The sequence below is a fragment of the Phalacrocorax carbo genome, chromosome 1, assembly GCF_963921805.1.
Source record: "Phalacrocorax carbo chromosome 1, bPhaCar2.1, whole genome shotgun sequence".
Lineage (NCBI taxonomy): Eukaryota > Metazoa > Chordata > Aves > Suliformes > Phalacrocoracidae > Phalacrocorax > Phalacrocorax carbo.
The window spans coordinates 157,837,868-157,852,943 of record NC_087513.1 but is presented as its reverse complement, the minus strand read 5'-3'; the positions used below and the strand labels follow the sequence as shown (position 1 = coordinate 157,852,943).

Genomic DNA, 15,076 nt, shown 5'->3' with positions numbered 1-15,076 from the left:
ATGAATAAAGCAAGCCTTTTCTATTTTCATCTGACATTCCACAACTCTGTCCCTGGTTGCTTTTGTAGCCTGATTGGCAACACAGGCACTGAAGATCTATAGCCTGGAAGACCTCTCTAGAAAGAAAAGTTCCCAAAGAAAGGGAATCCCAGAAACTCAGTACTGCAAGATCCTGCCAGATTCAAATTCCCCTGTCAAAGAGAAGCTATTGCACCCCGTTCGCCTGCTCTGGCATTAGAAAAATATCTGTACTCTACCAGCAGTCACCTTGTGTCCTTGTACTAAACTGGGAGCCTACACTGTATTTGTCTGTTTACCAAATCAAGATGACCTGAGAATGAGAAAACCGTAGATGTTTCACATCCTACAGGCCTATCCACTTAGTTTTGTGTTCAGATATAAATGATGACTGTTTGGAGAATTGTTCTAAGTGATCTTAAAAAAAAACAAAATACAAGAAACATCCAGACTATATTGGTAAACCTTTCCAGTTTTCTTGTTTGTTTCGGAAAAGTTTGCTAAATGAAGTCCGTTACTGAAAGGTGTACTTATCATTCTTGTGAACTTTGGAGAGAGATTTTACCTGGGCAGATGACAGAAGTGAGGAAAGGAGAAATAAAGAAACACCAAAAAAGCAGCTACACTGATTTTGTTTCTCCCACCCCAATTGCTTTCTATTTTGATCTGCTGTGTCCCACAACTTGATAAACGGTTAAATTAAGGACGGTACTTGAAATTGAAGTGTGAATCAATTGCTTCATTAGTGTTTGCAGTCTCCATTATAGAGTAAAAATATGCAACTGAGGTTTGACACAAAATTAAACTGTGCTTAGGGTACACTAAAAACGACAGTAATGTTTCAAGTAATACAAACTAATACAAACTAATACAAGTCAGCTGGAACACGGTAGCTGTTACTGGCTGTCAAAACAAGACATTTTGAGAGGTATTTCACCAGCTAAGATTCAAAGACAAAATTGCCGGTTTTACTGCCTAATGTGTGCAATTGGCCCTAAGTTACAGGTGAGGGCACTATAAGCAAAAATAAAACCTTAGGACAGGCTAAATGCAGATACATTTAAAGTGAAATATCTTTAAAAGGCACAACAAAAACATGCTCACTGATGCTTCAAATCACGGAACTCCTAAGCTGAAAAGTGTTTTATATTTGGTATATAAATACCATTATTTAGAGAATAATTGAAGCTTTTCCTTAGAAAATGTATATCATATACATATACATATAGAAATTTGAAGAAAATTGCCTCAGAATAAAATTAAGTTAAATCTGTTGCCCAATGCACTTGAATCAGGGAATAGTCTGAGATATAACTCTACAGTAAGAGGAATGAAAATACTAGCTCAGAGGTTTTCCTCTATGATTATCAAACCTCACTTGATAATGTTGCAGGAGACCTGATATTCTAAGGTAGCTCCATTTTTTCTAAGTAAATGCAACTGTAGAGCTTTTCCATACTTGTTTTCAAATAGGTTTCTGATCTAGTAAAGTACATCACACATTCAGAAGTATATGAAGTTCAAATACTAGTTTTTTCTTTCTAACTTGTTAAATACTGCTTAAAAAATAGAAATTCGTATGTTGTTTTTTTTTGGTCTTACTTTTATTTCACTAATTTGAAAGGTATTTCAAAAGAAAGCTACCATGATTTTTCCATAAGATATATCATTTCAGCTCAAAATACCTGATTGACTTGAGCAGGAAAAAAGGCCATGTTTAGTCACTGATCAGTAAATTAGATGATCTTAAAGAACACTCAGCACCAAACTGCTTCTCTGATAGTGAAGCACTTTTTCTATTCAGTTGCCTCAGCACACAGTCCAAAATTCCAGCAAGAAATTAATAAGGTCTTTATTTAAAAGTTTTGAACAGAGCTTGGACCTTGACTTCCTAATAATTTTAACAGTTTAAGATATGGAATAACTGAAATCTACTGCATTTTTTCCTGAAAGTCTGGTAGGAAAAATTGCAAATTGTATTGTCTAGAAACTTGTATGAGACAACTGAAGATGCTGGCATGGTGCATGCACAAGAGTGCAGTCTTGTATTTGGCTTCCTCTGAGTAAAATTCTTAAAAATAAACAAACAAAAAACCCTTCCAGGAATATGAAGGAAGGAAAAAGAAAATAAAAACACCCTGCAGTCTCTGGGATTTGAAAACTCATGAGACTTGCAACAGTTTGCAATCTTGAGCTGTAACTACACCAAGCAACTACATTGACTTTAATGAAACTATGTAAGTGGAAAACTGCTGTACTGAAGAACTTCATGTGGAGAAGACAAATGGAAATATTTGACTCTTTCATCAGAAATCTGTCATCCTTCATGAAGCACTAGACATCAGGTCCAAAACCTAAGCTATTAAATGTTTCAACTAATCCAACGTCTGTAGGCTCTGTGACGCTGGGCTATAAGACGCCTAAATATTTGGATCTTGCCCCACGTTTAAACCTGTTGGACACAAATGTAAACAAAGTCAGCTTGGCAAACAAGAGGCACCCACAGTGGGACTCAATTCTGAAACCTGGGATATCAGGCTGATTTCCATGGACCTTTACACAGCCTAAACACAAAGTGTAATAAAACCTAGTAGGTCAAAGTCATCTGCTAGTAGGGTCAAAACAATACACTGGCTGAATAAGGGGTTTGCTCAATGCCTTCTTTATTCACAGCAACACTGGGAGACCTGTCTAACCCCGGGACAGTCCCCAGGATCCCAAATCAGGGAGCAAGGTTGTCTGTAAAACACATGGTTAAGAATCAGGAGCGTGATGATGATGGAGTCACCTACCACCAGAGCACTGCAAGAAGATACTTCTCTTCAGGGGATCTGATGATTACCAAAAATTTCCCTAAAGGTCCAAAGTCTGCTCCTGTCTCCTAAAAGCAGATTGCTTGCACATCTTTGAGAAAGTAACAGTCTTTTTTAAATTAACTCATCTAGACTACCTTGTTTTCACTGTCAGAGGTAATTCACCTTTGGAGTCCAGCAACCCTACTGCAAGTATGATGCCTCAGAACCACCCCCAGAGGATTTGGGGCTCAGGTCTGCCCAGGTGAATTAAAATGGTTTAAACTCTGCTATGCAGTTGGCAGAGCTCAGCCCTGTTCTTGTCTCCCCTTCCTTTCAAGAGAAAGCCTTAAGTGCATTTTGGACAGCAGCTCTTCCTGCATGGGTCCTATACACCGAGGCTCTGGTGCTGGAGGCACTGCCATCCCATTTCCCACCCACCCCTAGCCAGGAGCTTGCTACCAGGTTGCCTCAACCTGTTGACAAGAAAGTGCTTCCTTATATTAATTGAAACAAAATTTGAGGTATTATTTAGGCTAAGAAAAGTGCCCCTAAGAATTTCAGTCCCCTCAATGTTAGGTGAAAGCTGAGAAGAGCTTCTTTGGACTACAGCCTGGACCTGGTTTCCAAGGAGGTGTTATTCCTAATGATGTAGTTCTCTCTATGCATTGCTCCTCACTGAATGAGAATGCCATTTTCTAACATTTTGAAAGCATAAGTACATATAATAAGCTTGATGACACAAGAAAATTAACACAATGTTGTAGTGAGGCAAATGCAAGTTCTCTTTAAACTTAGTGCAGCCAGGCTATCACCCCATGTTTCATATTTTGAGAGCGAACGAGCCCTACTAACCCACACAAAAACTTTAGGTTAAACCTCTAACACTTAGCAAGATTCTGATGATGTCAAATGAAAGGTTTGAACAGCTACAGTTACAGCAGAACTACAAAAAAACCCAAAGCAATGCCTTGTTTTTACATTAACAAAAAAGTAGGGAATAAAAACATCACAAGTTGTCACATAAATTTCAACATTTAACAAAACTGTATTTTCTTTCGTACTTGTTTTCAATAGAAACAGCTCAATATGAATGTAGACATTTATCTGATCTATATTCCTTCCACAAAACTGGGGGGGGTTTATACAAACAAGTCAATTTTGCTGAATATTCCTTGCAAATGAAGATTAAACAGTTGGTATTTATGAAACAAATTATGAGAATACTGCCAGGTAAAACACAAATTAAAATCTATTGCTTTAATTAAAAATGTCTATAAAAAGTATTTCGGTGGCACCTACTAGTATTACTTAAGAGTCTAAGCTCACAGAAAAAAAAAAGAAACATAGGCCTGCTTTGTCACCTTCCTCTTCCTCCATCACCCCGCTTGATGCCACTAAAGTTGCCAAGAACCCCAAAGCTATTATTGACACAAGTGTCCTGCAGACCATATACTTTCTGGGGCCCTGAACTATATGCACATATTATTGATCATCTGTCTTCCAGTTTCAATTTTTCTTTACTCCGAAGTGACAAAAGTGTTTTTTTAAAGTAATAAATTTACATAATGCAATTCAACCGAGGCAATTTGTGATGGATGAAACTTCATTTTCATTGCAAACTATTTTAATCATGTATATAACACCAAAAAAAAAGGTCACTTTCCATCAGAGCAGAACTAAAGAAACTCTCTCCGATTAGATTCACAAATAAGACGTCCTAGATATTTGATATCGGGCTCTGACAATTAACTTATTTCATGAAAGGCACAAAAACACTGACAGTGGAAAAGTGGCATAAACAGTTCAGGCTTGCCAGCAATGCTCTGCCGACATTAACTGCAACAGGAGGAGAACCTCAAGGCAGAAGGATGACCCTGCCTCAGCCAAGAAACCATCCATTTTTGGAGATTATGAGCACACAGAAGGAAGTAATTGGCTGAAGAGGTGGTGCTGCTTATGGCATGGATGCCTAAAGACTCCTAGGGAGCCGCCTCTTCTACTTCAAGGCTTCACACAGGTTTGGGTCAGCAGCAATATTTACCTAATGTTAGCACAGATTCACTACCATTGATCAAAAAGAAAAATACTGGTGTCATATTCTAGCACCCATTTCCAAATCCCTCCTGATATTTTGTTTGGTTCAGTCAGATTTACTTTATTTAATTTGTTTGGGTTTGCAGGCCTGCATGGCAACTAAAGCAGAATTAATTCGTTGCCTCTTGCAGTGAAGTAAGCTACACGTGTAAGAAAATAATAGGTTTTTTTAGTAAACCAAAGCACTATCTTAATAAGACTAAATATGCATATCATAATAAACCAAGTATTTATGCAGATGAATGCCTGGGAAAATGTCTCATTTTTAGACAAAGACAAATGTATGCTCACACATTCCTACATCACATAAATGCATTTAGTAAATGGCTAAAGTAACAATCCAGTTTGTCTATCATAATCTTAAACATATTTAAAATTTTTTATTTTCCTTGGTTCCTCTGGATTTTGCTCTCAATCTAGCTGGAAATTTAATTGAAGTCTTTAGCTTTGTCTATTTGTGGAACCACAGAAAATGAGACAGTTACTATCATAAAGAAGACAAAGAGTTAAGTAAGAAAGCAATTAAAGGTCGAATTTTTGAAGGCTGCATCCCAAATAGTGACAGGAGTAAGTAGAAAAGCTAGAATAGGTTTGTTTACCATTAAGGAACTGCATTATACATTTTAAAAGGTGTGTATGTAGGTTCACACAAGACAGAATACAAATCTTTCCTTCAGGACGACTATGTATTATGATTATTAAATGCTAATAACATTATAACAGTTAGGCACCACATTCTCTCAAGATATGATGCTGATATTCCACAAATGTAAAATGATTAGCAAATTTAATACATACCGTTTTATAAAGAAGGCTAGAGGTTGCTTCTAAGACTACCTAAGACAACAAATTAAATTACATTAAATAGCTACAGGCTCTTAATGGATGAAATTTATTACATTGAAAGAAAAAAACACATCCAAGATGTGAAAAATTTTCAGATGGACTGAGTGAAAAAGTTTCACTGGAATATACTTTGGTGCTTTTATACTGAAATTTGTGTTTCCCCTTTAATATGATGCTGGTCTTAACAAGTGATGTCAGCTTTAAAATATGCTTGAAGAACAGAATGAAGCATGGTGGTAAAACAATTTACGAAATGATGCATAAATAGTCTGTGCAGTTTCCCCATGAGACTTGACAAAACATGCTGGCTTCTATCCAGACATCAAAATGTAATTAAGTATGATTTGTTATGTATATTCATGGATTATTCACATCTGAATACTTCGCTTACTTGAACTGCATTAGTGCATTTGGCCCCAATCTACAAAATATTTTAAGTGAAAAATCGTATTAGATAACTTCTCCTGGAGGAAATCAGTTTCTCTTTGTCTCCCTTTCTACAGATCTAGAGCAATTAATAGTTTAAGACATTGGATTAGTGTTAGACCATTAATCTAAATATTTAAATATTTAAAATAGTGGCAGATGGTGCCGATACAACACACAGTGTGATCCTGCAGGAAGAAGAGCCCAGCTATGGGAGCAACACCAATATTCCATATGTTCAGGTTGGTGGTGCATACTTTAAAGAGAAAATTATTTGGTCCCAACAGCAACAGAATTGCCACAATTCCTACATAAACCAACACGCTGTCAAACTAGTTCCAGAACCACTTTGTGCCATCTCTCTGTGTTTCCAGGACTTTGTCAGGACATTATTTTCAAACACACAGAAAAAATGGCTTCACGGAGCCAAGAGAAGCTCCGCTTTCTCTCCTTTGTAAAGATGAGGAATCTCTCACCTTTAAACTCCTGTTAGATTGGCCTTAACCTTTTCTGTGTTGATTTAGTAGGTCACAATTTTTGTTTAAATAAGAGGTATCTGATGATTACTTCTAGCAAAAGAAGAGGGAAATATCCAAGCAGCCTTCTCCTCTTCCTCTGCTTTTCCCTCCCTTTCCCTGCTCCATGTAAATATGTTGCTTTGTAAATGTTCTGCAAATTTCAGTGTGGCTCAAACAACTTTTACAAGATGTTAAGAAAAAACACAACTTCCACAGCGCACCCCCAACAGTAAAGATGTTACCTTCGGCCCTGTAGCTAACAAGCACATTACTACTGCTTCCTGTATTAAAGTACACTTGCTTTAACATTCCTGTGTACTGGAAACCCTTCCATCCTCTGAGACTTCATTTGTCCCACTTTATGGTGACTAACACCAAATCTGAGACCCTTTAATGTAGCCACATTTCCATGAAACTCCCTCTGTGTTGTAACTAACACAGTGGGAGGCCAGTCACTGGCTAAGGATGCGCAAGAGCTGTTACACCGCCAATGTTAATTTTGCTGTTTCTCATATCCTTCTATCAAAGCCTAAAGGATGTTTACAAATCCTATGGACTGTTATGCTCCGTTCAGTTGTACAGATATGCCGTAAGAATGGAGAAAGGAAAGGGAGTGAGTACAAGGATTTGTTCTAGAGAAAATATAAATAGAGCTGATAAGGGTATTTAGGTAGAAAGAAATGCACCTAGTCAGCAAGAGAGTGTTGTAACAAAGTTTTAAGCAGACTGTAGAAAAAACACATCCATTTCAAACAGGAAAAATCATCCACATTTTTTTTTTTTTTGCCATTGAGTGTCTAAATAATACAGTCTAATTTTATTTATTTATTTATTTATTTGCAAATGCTTAGCATCCTGTAACTATGGTAACAATTTGCTTTGCTGAGTGCATCTTTGTTAACGTCCCCATGCTGTAGTAATGCTTCTATCACCATCTGGCAGTGACAATTTTCTTGCCTGAGTGAAAATTCCTCCAAAGTATAAAAATCAGGCCATTTATTTTTAGAGGGCTGACTGCCCCAGCTCCTATTGACTTGCAGAGTCCCGGTCAGAACCTCTGTAAATTCAGTCATGTGATTTTGATATCTTAATGAAGGGCATAAGCAGCAGTTTAAAAAATGTTTGAGTCACAAACCTTATCAGTTGTCCTCTTGCCTTTGACAGAGAAGGTTTATTTTTCAAACTTTTTCAAGGAGTGATGTTTTCAAAACCCCGTAATCCATCTCACCTCCTTTGCTTCACAGAAAATCAGTGGTATTAAGCAGATGGCAAAATGAACTCCATTATTAATAGGACAGGTTCCAAGAATATCACATGAAGACTGGGAAACCTTCGGTTTCCATGGTAAATCATTTGACTCTAACACACTTAATAAACACGTTTAACATTCCCTACTGAGTGGGTCAAATAGAAATAATGTAATCACAGTTATTAGGTCAAATAAATAAGGTAAAAACTCAGAAGAACAGCAAAGTATCAAATAGGTACTATCAATGAGGCCAGTCGGACAGATATAGAAGTAATACTCCTCTCAATCATGGGCCTCCCTCCTGTCTACATTTTGACATTTCAGTAACTCTTCTGAATTCTGCTCTAAAGCAGAAAAGAGTATAACTGTCACAGGTATAAAATAAGCATTATTTTTTTAGTTAGAATATAAGTGCCACTAAATATTAATTAAATTAGATTCCTTTGGCCATGGTTCTATTTCGCATATCTGGTTATTAAGAGTCACTTGACTGATAAATGATTCATGTGTTAGACTTTTTTCTCAAAATGACATAAAACCAGCCAAATAATCCTTCTGGTTTTGAACTGATGATAAAGCTTAAGATAGATTTTATACATATTTATTTACATCTTTGGTGTACATGAAGAATATAGACCAGACATAAACATGGGACCACTTTTTTCCAGATCACTCATCCTAGCATGTGCCACTGTTGATTTCTTCCTCTACAGGTCCAGAGCATAAGACCAGAGAGTGCTGTTCTGCTCTGTGCAATGAATATATAAGACAGACTCCTATAGATACAAAAATTTGCTTTATATGTGTGTTCGTATACAGACAAATGTCTACCTCAGAGTGTTTTTTTTTTTCCCCTGAAAGTAAATGTTTTCAGAAAAAAAAAGAAGCCGTTGACAGTAGCAGCTTAGGCTGGCATTTGGAAACAATGGAGAGAGCAGCACGTAACTTGACAAGAAACATATCGATGGAAGAAATGTATTGATGGTCACAATGGGAGAGTTGAGAGACTGCAGTGACTTTCAATTTCTAGGATGATTCTCTAGGGTTTGAATGCTTTGTAGAACAGATATTATAAAATGAGCATATTTAACATGAACACTTGAGAAAGAATCTGAAAAAAAAACCCAGAGTAATGAGTCCTATTCCATTCAGTATCAAATAAGTCATATTCGTCAGTGAGAACTTTAGTTACCTCAGAGAAATTACTAAATGTCTGGTTATCTTTGACAATTCAGCATCTTTTAGGCTTGGGGTCTCAACACACCTCCCAAAGAGCAATTTTACCAGATCTGGGGGTTTTAATATTACTGCAAGCTTCCCCTCCTTCACAATGGACTAGTATTTATTTTTTATGCTTATTGAAGAAATATGCTACAAATCTATTAAATATAAGATAAATTCTTTTACAAAAGGACCGAGGAGAAAATTCTCTATTAAATGTCTAGTTTTATTTTTTTACAGGAGGTTAGCATGTGTAAGACAACGTTGGAAAGGTTAGATAGCCTCTGAGGAAGACCATTACCAATTTCCTGACCAGAAAACCCAATGATAGCATGAGGTTCCTTAGACAAAAGGATGAAGCCCAATGTTTTTCTTTTCTTCTTTATAAGATAAAGAAATCTAATTTTGTTGAAATAATTAATCCCTCTTTATGTGATAAACTGTTGTAAAGGGTGTAGTTCTTTTCACTGAGACAAAAGTCACCTTTTGAAATAAGAAACGTTGCTTCTCCCATTCTCCTTTAGAGAGAAAATTTAATACACCTATTTACAATGCAGAAGATGTTATCAAACTGTCACATGAACAAAACCAGCAGAACTCTCACAGCTTCAAATTTCTTGCGCTGAGATGAGAAAGTAAAAATTTACCGCAGTTCAGCCATGAGAGAGGTATCTAACTCTACTCAGACGGTTGGAAGGATCAGCTTCTGATGAGGCCAGTCTCTACTGAGCCTGAATAGGTAGCCCACAGTCATTGCTAGCACCTTAGTGAGGCTAAAGGGAGATGGGATGATTCATCACCTTGCTTGTCACTCATCTCCAGCAATACTGCGGAGGTCAGACATAGCTTCACCAGTCAGTGGTGCTGTAACATGAAGGAAGCGATGGCATGAAGACATGATATTTTTTTTTGAGCAACATTAGACTGGAATTATTTTCATAGATTCAAAGAATTGTAGAATGATTTGGGTTTCATTGTATATGCACTACAGCTTTGCCTCACCTCAGCCTGAGAAAAGACAATATTTCGGTAATTCTCCTTCCCTGGGAAGCAGATGCATAAGAAGGCTGCTGCTTCTCTTTGGCTGACATCCATTTTGTTTGGACATCAAGTCCATGACTAACAATTTTCTCTTCACAGTACCTCCAGAATCGCATCTCAGTGTTTAACAAGAGAAATCTCCTCTCTTACTACTGCTAATGAGAGTTATAAATAGCTCGAAAGAGGCAGAAATAAATCAATAAGCATATTTATAAACTTGTTATAATAATTATAGGCTAAAAGATCAAAAACAGAGGACACCAGAAATTATTTTAAAGGCAACAATCATTCCATTCATGGTAAAATAAACATATTTAGGCTAAAACAAGAAAATTATAAGCTACGTGTCAAAGAAAAGCCAGCCAAAAGTATACCCAGCTGCAAAATAAAAGGCATAAACATAGAACTACTATTAATCTGGTTTCTTACACCTGAAGGGCAGTTTTCAGGTACTGAGGCAATTCAAGCCATGCCATCTTTCTAATTTACATTGTAAAAATTCAATATGACTGAAGAACCAGAATGTGACTTTTTAAAATTATATTAAACTTAATGCTTTAAATATCCATTCTAAAACTCTACCCTTCGGTATTCTTAAGGGTTGCCTTATATTAATTATAACAGAAAAATTACCAAAATCTAGCAAATGGCAGAAAATACACCCCCACACCTGCTACTATATATCCACTTTTGTCCATAGGAAAATTTTGCTTACAAAATTTTGTTATAGTCTTAGCAAATTGCTAAGTATCTACTTCATCACATTAGGAGGGTTAGTGCAAACTTTGTTTGCAGGAAACACGGCAAATATGACCAACACGCTGCACCATATATTTTACATTCAGCATTCAGCCAAAACGGATAATGGGGTCCTTGTTCCTAACCAGGATTTCTAGGTGCTGCAGAGGTAGCAAGGACTCTGTGAGTCCCCAGGTTCCACTGTTCCTCTCCGCTCCAACTAGTGAAAGAGTCACAATTCAACACCCATTCCCATTAAAATATCTTTCATCCACAGTACCGAGATAAAGATAATATGTACCAGTATAACCCGGAGGTGGTGGCCACTCCACTATAGGCCAAGAACAACTCTTGAAATCAAAGTGGACGACCTTCTAGGCTGCATGGGGAGAAGGCGCCTATCATATCCATAGGTTTTGTGATGCTTATGCAGACAAATAACATTCACACTAAAAAGAAAAAAAGAAAAGCAACCCCTCTGCATCCCACTCAAGTAAAACTTAATCCACAGTAATTATACCTGCTTTTGAAACTTTTAAAGTGCCATTTTTCTTGACATCTTAGTAGCCCATGCACTTTCTATCAAACAGACAGCTCCATTCAATATGTGTTGTCTACGCAATAAAGTTATCATGAAAATTAATGGTAATGTTATGAACCTCAGAATAAAAGCAATTAACTTTTTTTCCAAATGCCAACAGTACAAAACTTCTACATCATAATTAGTTCTCTATCATTTTGCTTCATATTTTTCCACAACACGTAGTTATTATTTAAATAAAACACACTTTGGGGACTCATTTTCCAGCATGACGGAGTAATTTTGCTCTGTGTTGACAATGTGAATTTAGGTTTTATCCTAGTCTGGGAAGAATCTCTCCACCGAATGGCTGAAATTCCTTTTAAATGAACCAAGTACAGACAGATCATCCAAACCCCCTTTGCTTCCAGTTTCACAGTAGAAGGAAAAGAATTATCCTGACCATAGGCATCATGTCAGCCCATAAACAACAATGGCATGCTGAGGATTAAAGTAATCCATTATAACAGGTTCTTCTCTTCACAGGAAAAAGAAAAGATTCTATTTTACTGAGTAACAAACAGATAAAGTTTATTCTACCTTTTCCATTTACTTTCTTGACACACAATCTGTGCAGATCAGTTAACGCATAGGATCTGATCCCTAATGTGCTCTTACCAAGATGAGTGCAGGTTCACTACTCTGTTGAGGATTTACTGGGTTTTGCTCCTGTTTTTAACTGAAATGGAAAAGCTTTCCAATCATCATGGCAAATACAAATGCAGCTTTTGCTTCATAATTATCACAGCTATTCAGAACTTGAAAATGTGACTTGTTTTTTGCTGTAGCTGTACTATGCAGATCTTAGGGGTGTCATAGAAACTAGGAATGATTCACTGGGCGGACATGTTCCTCCTCAGTCAACGGTGAACCAACAACCCAGAACAACACTAAGAAAAATTGGTCTAATGAAGATGATATCGTTCTTGAAACAAGCTTTTGACACATCATTTGCTTTTCTCTATTCCTCTTGATAACTGAATTCAGTAAAGCAAAGCATTTTTCCATAATCTTTGTGCTGCAGCTATGATGCTTTATATATCTGCCTGATAAACACTGCCAATTTGTACCATTCTAACAAGAGGGCAGAAGTGTGATCCTTATGACATAAAAAACCCAAATGACAAAAACTTTTGAACAACTTCTGTGGTTTTGAGTGAAATGTTCAAACACTACACAACTCAGTACTTTTTAAAGTGCTGGCCTACCCTTAGAAATAATACAACTCCTCTGTCTAACAGCAATTTTCCCCTTCATATTATGAGAAAAATCCTTCTGATCTCCAGAAACTCTGTGTTACACAAGGCTGGGTACCATCTCCCTGTGCCATTCAAACTAATTAAGATTCTGCAACTAGAATTTAAGTTTACAATATTTTGATGAAACTTGACCCAGAAAATCAGGCAGTTCTCTATTAGCTCTACAGTATTAACTTCTCAAAAAGATAGCACGCTCAATGCATGTAGTCAATTTTATTTTAAATAGAAGGATAATTACCCTTTCCCCATCACAGCTGTTTTCTCCAAAATCCCACATACAGTAGCCTGTTAAATATTTTAAAAGATAATGGATGACTAGAGGAGTTCAAATGTTGCAATGGGATATAGAAGCTGCTCAGTTTAAGTTCAGTCACATTGTGGCCAAGAGTGAGCACAATCGGACCCACTAGCTCTGTGTCGTTCATATTTCATTCGTATTCTTTTTTTAAATGCTTCAGGCAATTAACTAACAAAAACTGGGAAGATGTGTTTTTATAAAAAGCATCAAATAGCAGTACAAGGCATCATCATATGATTGAGCACATTCTGTGTTAAGACTGGTAAGTAGGGAGAGACAAAGGAGAAAGGGAAAATTACATACCACTATTTGTGTTTGTTGTAGTCCTCCCTCTTCTTCCACCCTACAAAACAAGATCCCATACAGCAAGTGTTATCTACCTACTAGGAAGCAGGAGGTAAAAAGACTGTCAATCACAGGGGTATTACATACAGTAAACTTCCACCCTTTCTCCCTCTTGTAGTCTTTAAAAAAGTAGGAAAAAATTTGTAGAATTAGGAAATATACTAGTATAGAGAAAGTCAGTATAAAGTAAAAAGGGGAAAGAGGGAGGAAGATAGGGTGGCAGAAAACAAGACTATAACAAACACAATTACCAGTACAAAATTTTACACTTTTGGCTGTCCTGTCTCCTCCCATCCTACAAAACAAGATTCCATACAACAAGCAGAAGTGGTAAGAAATGAAACTGGGAGATAGGCCCCTCTTAATCTCCAGCCTGAGGAGAGGAACTCTTCAATCAAAATCATCCAGATTAAGCAATAAGTCTTGTTGGTAACAATAGTGGCAAGAACTGTATCTCAGCTTTGTATATAGCAGGCATTGCTGCCTCAGTCCTTTGGTCTACAAGATTAAAAGGCTTCCAATATACTGCTCATGAACAGGGAGACATCTAATTTTTTTCTGTACTCAGTGGAGTATCTTCACAGCACTATGCAATGCACAAGAATCACTGAAAACTTCCTTTCTCATAGAATAAAACTCTTCATGTAAGTGTGGTCTAGGTCAGGGAAGATTCAAGTACATCTCTTGGCTCCTAAGAAAACCAAGGGGTATAGAGATTCAAATACAATGCTGAAAACTTAAGGGAAAACACATACACTACACAAATAACTTCATCTGGAAGCAGTCGGTTCAGAAAAATAATGAAGTCTGACTCCAATGGGTGTTTGTGTAGAAGTAAATGAGAGGGCTCAAAAAGACTCACAGAGAAAAATTTGGAATATTCAGGTTTTGAAATACAGACTATCCTTTCCTTATTGTCTGGCAAGTTGTATCTTGAATACACCAAGTACAGAAACTTCTTGAACCCTGAGAAGTGGGTTTTGATGGTTTTTGATGGAAAGGGGAATTAACACCCAATAACTTCAGAGATCACTTCATAACAAAACTATCCTAAAATAAGAGACCTCAATAGATGTAAAACAGCTTCAATGTTTAAAAATATAAAGAGAAACTGATATTGTAGTTATAAGACAAATATGATGCAATTACTACTAAACAGAGAGTCGGTCAAAGGTGGTTGCAGATAAGTTCAAGAAGATTGAAAGAATGTTTGTTGAAATACATACCTTGCTGGAGGAGGCAATGTCACTATTTCTACACACATTTAAATCTCAAAGTATAAGTAGGCAGCTTAGCCAAAAGTAGGAAAGGGGGAGTTAGATACTCGTGCATTAACTGGTCAAATTTTACAATGGGACAAGCTTTAGAAATGTAGTTTTCTGACACCTTAAGCACATGTTTCTTGTAACTGCTTGTTCTGGATTATAAAGAGCTGCTCTTGAGAAAAACATAAATCACTCCTTTGTATCAGTTTACAGAGGACCTACAGTTCATTCAGTAAACTATTGGAACTGAAATGTAATTAAGCTGTACATTTTGGAATAATTACTACAGTATTGGGAAGTTTGCAAACTATAAAGAGTGATTTTTTTTTAAATAAAAAGATCTTTATAAAATCTTTATCTACACCAGATGCAAAGGTTTGAAT

General features: G+C 36.7%; 1 protein-coding gene across 3 annotated transcripts in view; it reads right to left on the bottom strand.

Annotated features, from left to right (window-relative positions):
* FGF14 (fibroblast growth factor 14) overlaps positions 1–15,076 on the bottom strand; it is a 411,789-nt gene that overhangs the window by 167,639 nt on the left and 229,074 nt on the right. Inside the window, exon 2 of one of the 3 annotated variants that reach the window (XM_064440622.1) lies at positions 13,387–13,426. The exons of the other annotated variants lie outside the window; for them this stretch is intronic. The gene's annotated coding sequence lies outside the window, so the exon portion shown is untranslated. The remainder of the gene's footprint in view (positions 1–13,386; positions 13,427–15,076) is intronic. 3 annotated transcript variants of the gene reach the window in all.